We start from the raw sequence: 7,335 nt of genomic DNA, 5'->3' as shown, positions 1-7,335 counted from the left end.
CTTAGTTAACCAAGGAAGGCCCAACACTATAGGAGTGGGAAGACCCTCCAACACGTAGCAAGACAACAGTTCTTTATGTATCACCCCCACTTGAAGTTTTACGTCATGAACAGCTTGCAAAAAACTTCCCTGACCGAGAGGCTTGGCATCGATCGAGAATATGGGGATGGGTTTAGCCAACTCACTCAATCGCATACCTTGAACCCGGGCAAACCGAGCATCAACCAGATTAGCCCCGGCCCCACTATCCAGAAGAACAGATATCCTCTCAGTTCTCGTACCCACCACCACCTCCGCCGGTACGAGAAACTGAGACGAACCTAGGGACGAAATACCTACTCCCAGATTGCCGTCCACCACACAACCTGGGATCAACAGTTTTCCGACGACTCTTCACTCTGCAAGGGACGGGATGGACACCCACCAATAAAATGTCCCTTTCTCCCGCAGAAGAAACACCTTCCTGTCTTATGGCGCACCACCGGTCCCCTCCCCCGAAATGATGTCCCTCCTAATTGCATAGGCTCCTCTGGACTGACCAGGGGAACCACCATATGAGGGGACCTTGTAGGAGGTGGAGTCATCACAGGGGGTAGAGTTATCCCGCACCTCTCCCGAAGCCGTCTGTCAACGCGAATAGCAAGGGCCATAACGGCTTCCAGTGACGCGGGAGAGTCATACTGTGCCAACACATCCTGTAATTTGTCAGATAAACCTTGACAAAACTGGCTCCTAAGAGCCGGGTCATTCCACTGGGTGTCCGTGGCCCACCTACGGAACTCCGAACAGAATTCCTCCGCCGGACGATCTCCCTGCTGGATCCTACGTAACTTAGACTCAGCAAGGGAGATCCGATCTGGGTCATCATATACGAGTCCCAGAGCAGCGAAAAACCTATCCACTGACTGGAGAGTCGGGGAGCCCGGGGGAAGAGAGAACGCCCAAGATTGTGGGTCCCCTTGTAGGAGCGAGATGACAATTCCCACCCTTTGTTCTTCACTCCCCAATGACCGAGGCCGCAGCCGAAAGTACAACTTGCATGCCTCCCGGAAAACATAAAACTTGTCCCGCCCCCCAGTGAACCTGTCAGGGAGAGCTACTTTAGGTTCTGGTCCGGCTTGCTCCTGAGGATACAAAACCTTGGACCTAACGTCCGCCAGCTCCATGGACAAACTCTGCAACTGCCGAGCTAGACCGGCTACTGGATCCATGGTAGCTGGAGAAAAACTAAGGGGTCGGTGAAAATGTCACGCTGTCTCTGTATACTGGAGGTAGGGGGCCTAAGCTGACCCTAAGCTGGGGCCCTGACTAATCCCTCAACCTGGAGGTACTGTTAAAGGTACAGAGGTCCAGGCCGCCAACGTAACCCCTACCTCCTGAGGATCCCTGCACCTAAGTAATCTAGTCCTGAGAAGGACCCCGATCACAACAAAAGGGGACAAGTAATAATATGCCCACACACAGTACTTAGACGAACGAGACAGTACAAGGGAAAAACCAAAACCACCTTGCATACAAAAACTACACAACTACAACAGAGGGAACACCAACGGGAAAGGAGATAAATGATAAAGCGAGGAAGGGAAAAAACACTCCAAATACACTTATCTCTGAAACTCCAAAAACCACGATCCGCTCAGTTAGTCTGCATGAAATGCTTTCACCGACACTTCCCTAACAGACCAGCAGGCATTTGAAGGAGTCTCACTACAGCAGCATTGATTGCAGCTGGGCGAGGCTGGACCTCGTCTAGCACAGAGAGAGAGAGAATTAACTCCCTCACTGCCGAAAAACACAAAGCACCAAAAAGTCAGCTGCGAGAAGTCAGGCTGTGTAATCGTGACGATCTTCGTGGCGACACACCCGTGACAAGCACATGGTTGATTTCATGCTGCAGTGCCTGAGAAACGACCGCCGCATCGCCCACATTCTCAACACGGCTGATTATTGGGTGTCCACCCTCCTAGATCCTCGCTACCGGGACAACTTACAAAGCCTCATAACACCGTTGAACCAGGAGCGTAAAATGCGGGAGTACCAAGTCGCACTGGTGCATTCCATCATGTTCTCCATTCCAACCGAGAGCAGTGCTGCTAGTGCTTTACAAAGCAGCTCAGTGCGTCGAGGCAGTGGAGGAAGCTCTGCACAAAGAGGGAGCAGAAGCAGCGCCTCAGCACAAGGCAAGACCAGTAAGGCCGAAATGTGGCAAAGTTTTGTGTCCCCGCCGCCACAAATGTCTACACCATCACAGACGGCTCCAGTCAGCAGGAGGCAACGTTTCCGTCAGATGGTGACAGACTACATGTCTTGCCCTCTTTGTGTACTCCCAGACGGCTCTTCTCCCTTCAAGTTTTGGGTCTGTAAGCTGGATACATGGCCAGAGCTTAGTCAGTATGCATTGGAGGTACTAGCTTGCCCTGCTGCTAGTGTATTATCGGAACGCGTCTTTAGTGCCGCAGGTGGTGTACTAACAGACCGTCGCATGCGACTATCCTCCGATAACGTTGACCGGCTTACTTTTCTCAAAATGAACAAGGCCTGGATCTCTCATGAATTTGCCAGTCCTCTTCCAGAATAAATAATTAGTTGGCAACAGTATCCAGGTCTCCTGTTCTGTTCATGTTTCTACCACCTGAACTGTAATCCCTGAGCTCCAACACCGCCAGTTGGCGCTTGGAAGTGCCGTCTGCACAGTCAACACTTGCTGCCGTGTTATTGGGGTTCAGTAACGTCAGCTGTTCCCCTGCTGTGCGGACGGGAATTTCTCCTGCTCTGTCCACATCCACTGTACTACTGATTTAAAACCTCCTCCAAATACACCTCTGGCTCCTCTGTTTTCAGTATTATCCCTGAGCTCCAACACCGCCAGTTGGCGCTCGGAAGTGCCGTCTGAACAGTCAACACTTGCTGCCATGTTATAGGGGTTCAGTAACGTCAGCTGTTCCCCTGCTGTGCGGACGGCAATTTCTCCTGCTCTGTCCACATTCTCACTACTACAAATTTTAAAGTTGCTCCAATTACACCTCTGGCTCCTCTGTTTTCAGTATTATCCCTGAGCTCCAACACCGCCAGTTGGCGCTTGGAAGTGCCGTCTGCACAGTCAACACTTGCTGCCATGTTATAGGGGTTCAGTAACGTCAGCTGTTCCCCTGCTGTGCGGACGGCAATTTCTCCTGCTCTGTCCACATTCTCACTACTACAGATTTTAAAGTTGCTCCAATTACACCTCTGGCTCCTCTGTTTTCAGTATTATCCCTGAGCTCCAACACCGCCAGTTGGCGCTCGGAAGTGCCGTCTGCACAGTCAACACTTGCTGCCGTGTTATTGGGGTTCAGTAACGTCAGCTGTTCCCCTGCTGTGCGGACGGCAATTTCTCCTGCTCTGTCCACATTCTCACTACTACAGATTTTAAAGTTGCTCCAATTACACCTCTGGCTCCTCTGTTTTCAGTATTATCCCTGAGCTCCAACACCGCCAGTTGGCGCTCGGAAGTGCCGTCTGCACAGTCAACACTTGCTGCCGTGTCATTGGGGTTCAGTAACGTCAGCTGTTCCCCTGCTGTGCGGACAGCAATTTCTCCTGCTCTGTCCACATTCTCACTACTACAGATTTTAAAGTTGCTCCAATTACACCTCTGGCTCCTCTGTTTTCAGTATTATCCCTGAGCTCCAACACCGCCAGTTGGCGCTCGGAAGTGCCGTCTGCACAGTCAACACTTGCTGCCGTGTTATTGAGGTTCAGTAACGTCAGCTGTTCCCCTGCTGTGCGGACGGCAATTTCTCCTGCTCTGTCCACATTCTCACTACTACAGATTTTAAAGTTGCTCCAATTACACCTCTGGCTCCTCTGTTTTTAGTATTTACCCTGGGCTCCAATACCGCTAGTTGCTGCTCAGAAGTGCCGTCTGCACAGTCAACGCTTGCTCCAGTGTTATTGGGGTTCAGTAACGTCAGCTGTTCCCCTGCTGTGTGTCCGGCAAATTCTCCTGCTTTGTCCACATCCACTTTACTACTGATTTAAAACTTGCTCCAATTACACCTCTGGCTCCACTCTGTTTTTAGTATTTACCCTGGGTTCCAGCACCGCCAGCTGGTTCTCGGCAGTGCCTTTGGATTAGGTGCCTCCTTCTCGGTATCCAAGTTCCACCAACGTCTGCTGGTCCTTGGTAGTGCTTTCTGGCACAGGTACCTCCTGCTTAGTAACCGAGTTCCAGTACCGTCAGCTGGTCTTCGGCAGTTCCATTGGCTCTTGTACCTTCTGCTACCCATCCGGGTTCCAGTACCGTCAGCTGGTCCTCGGTAGTTCCATTTGCTCTTGTACCTTCTACTACCCATCCGGGTTCCAGTACCGTCAGCTGGTTCTCGGCAGTGCCTTTGGATTAGGTGCCTCCTTCTCGGTATCCAAGTTCCACCAACGTCTGCTGGTCCTTGGTAGTGCTTTCTGGCACAGGTACCTCCTGCTTAGTAACCGAGTTCCAGTACCGTCAGCTGGTCTTCGGCAGTTCCATTGGCTCTTGTACCTTCTGCTACCCATCCGGGTTCCAGTACCGTCAGCTGGTCCTCGGTAGTTCCATTTGCTCTTGTACCTTCTACTACCCATCCGGGTTCCAGTACCGTCAGCTGGTTCTCGGCAGTGCCTTTGGATTAGGTGCCTCCTTCTCGGTATCCAAGTTCCACCAACGTCTGCTGGTCCTTGGTAGTGCTTTCTGGCACAGGTACCTCCTGCTTAGTAACCGAGTTCCAGTACCGTCAGCTGGTCTTCGGCAGTTCCATTGGCTCTTGTACCTTCTGCTACCCATCCGGGTTCCAGTACCGTCAGCTGGTCCTCGGTAGTTCCATTTGCTCTTGTACCTTCTACTACCCATCCGGGTTCCAGTACCGTCAGCTGGTTCTCGGCAGTGACTTTGGCATGGGTACTCCCTCCTGCCCAGCCTGGTTCCAGCACGCCAGCTGTTTCCGGGTAGTGTCAACGTCACTTTGCCTCCAATGCGTTGTCCTGTCGTACTGCGGTCGGGTTAGCCGACTCTATGGTGCCTGCAGTTTAGGTGACTCCTATGTGGGCTGCGGGATCTGGCAATGAAGGCTGGTTCCATAGTGCCAATAGGACAAGCACCCCCTGTAGGACTGTGGGTTTTGGTAACTGCGGCCGGCTCGCGGCCTTGAACTTTTTTTTACATGGGTACCTTCTGCTACCCATCCGGGTTCCAGTACCGTCAGCTGGTTCTCGGCAGTGCCTTTGGATTAGGTGCCTCCTTCTCGGTATCCAAGTTCCATCAACGTCTGCTGGTCCTTGGTAGTGCTTTCTGGCACAGGTACCTCCTGCTTAGTAACCGAGTTCCAGTACCGTCAGCTGGTCTTCGGCAGTTCCATTGGCTCTTGTACCTTCTGCTACCCATCCGGGTTCCAGTACCGTCAGCTGGTTATCGGCAGTGACTTTGGCATGGGTACTCCCTCCTGCCCAGCCTGGTTCCAGCACGCCAGCTGTTTCCGGGTAGTGTCAACGTCACTTTGCCTCCAATGCGTTGTCCTGTCGTGTTGCGGTCGGGTTAGCCGACTCTATGGTGCCTGCAGTTTAGGTGACTCCTATGTGGGCTGCGGGATCTGGCAATGAAGGCTGGTTCCATAGTGCCAATAGGACAAGCACCCCCTGTAGGACTGTGGGTTGTGGTAACTGCGGCCGGTTCGCGGCTTTGAATTTTTTTTTACATGGGTACCTTCTGCTACCCATCAGGGTTCCAGTACCGTCAGCTGGTTCTCGGCAGTGCCTTTGGATTAGGTGCCTCCTTCTCGGTATCCAAGTTCCACCAATGTCTGCTGGTCCTTGGTAGTGCTTTCTGGCACAGGTACCTCCTGCTTAGTAACCGAGTTCCAGTACCGTCAGCTGGTCTTCGGCAGTTCCATTGGCTCTTGTACCTTCTGCTACCCATCCGGGTTCCAGTACCGTCAGCTGGTCCTCGGTAGTTCCATTTGCTCTTGTACCTTCTACTACCCATCCGGGTTCCAGTACCGTCAACTGGTTCTCGACAGTGCCTTTGGATTAGGTGCCTCCTTCTCTGTATCCAAGTTCCACCAACGTCTGCTGGTCCTTGGTAGTGCTTTCTGGCACAGGTACCTCCTGCTTAGTAACCGAGTTCCAGTACCGTCAGCTGGTCTTCGGCAGTTCCATTGGCTCTTGTACCTTCTGCTACCCATCCGGGTTCCAGTACCGTCAGCTGGTCCTCGGTAGTTCCATTTGCTCTTGTACCTTCTACTACCCATCCGGGTTCCAGTACCGTCAGCTGGTTCTCGGCAGTGACTTTGGCATGGGTACTCCCTCCTGCCCAGCCTGGTTCCAGCACGCCAGCTGTTTCCGGGTAGTGTCAACGTCACTTTGCCTCCAATGCGTTGTCCTGTCGTATTGCGGTCGGGTTAGCCGACTCTATGGTGCCTGCAGTTTAGGTGACTCCTATGTGGGCTGCGGGATCTGGCAATGAAGGCTGGTTCCATAGTGCCAATAGGACAAGCACCCCCTGTAGGACTGTGGGTTTTGGTAACTGCGGCCGGCTCGCGGCCTTGAACTTTTTTTTACATGGGTACCTTCTGCTACCCATCCGGGTTCCAGTACCGTCAGCTGGTTCTCGGCAGTGCCTTTGGATTAGGTGCCTCCTTCTCGGTATCCAAGTTCCATCAACGTCTGCTGGTCCTTGGTAGTGCTTTCTGGCACAGGTACCTCCTGCTTAGTAACCGAGTTCCAGTACCGTCAGCTGGTCTTCGGCAGTTCCATTGGCTCTTGTACCTTCTGCTACCCATCCGGGTTCCAGTACCGTCAGCTGGTTATCGGCAGTGACTTTGGCATGGGTACTCCCTCCTGCCCAGCCTGGTTCCAGCACGCCAGCTGTTTCCGGGTAGTGTCAACGTCACTTTGCCTCCAATGCGTTGTCCTGTCGTGTTGCGGTCGGGTTAGCCGACTCTATGGTGCCTGCAGTTTAGGTGACTCCTATGTGGGCTGCGGGATCTGGCAATGAAGGCTGGTTCCATAGTGCCAATAGGACAAGCACCCCCTGTAGGACTGTGGGTTGTGGTAACTGCGGCCGGTTCGCGGCCTTGAATTTTTTTTTACATGGGTACCTTCTGCTACCCATCCGGGTTCCAGTACCGTCAGCTGGTTCTCGGCAGTGCCTTTGGATTAGGTGCCTCCTTCTCGGTATCCAAGTTCCACCAATGTCTGCTGGTCCTTGGTAGTGCTTTCTGGCACAGGTACCTCCTGCTTAGTAACCGAGTTCCAGTACCGTCAGCTGGTCTTCGGCAGTTCCATTGGCTCTTGTACCTTCTGCTACCCATCCGGGTTCCAGTACCG

The sequence above is a fragment of the Phyllobates terribilis genome, unplaced genomic scaffold (genome assembly GCF_046119375.1).
Source record: "Phyllobates terribilis strain yellow unplaced genomic scaffold, ASM4611937v1 Scaffold_1395__1_contigs__length_298496, whole genome shotgun sequence".
Classification (NCBI taxonomy): Eukaryota; Metazoa; Chordata; class Amphibia; order Anura; family Dendrobatidae; genus Phyllobates; species Phyllobates terribilis.
The sequence above is the reverse complement of the archived record's forward strand: the minus strand, read 5'-3'. Positions refer to the sequence as shown.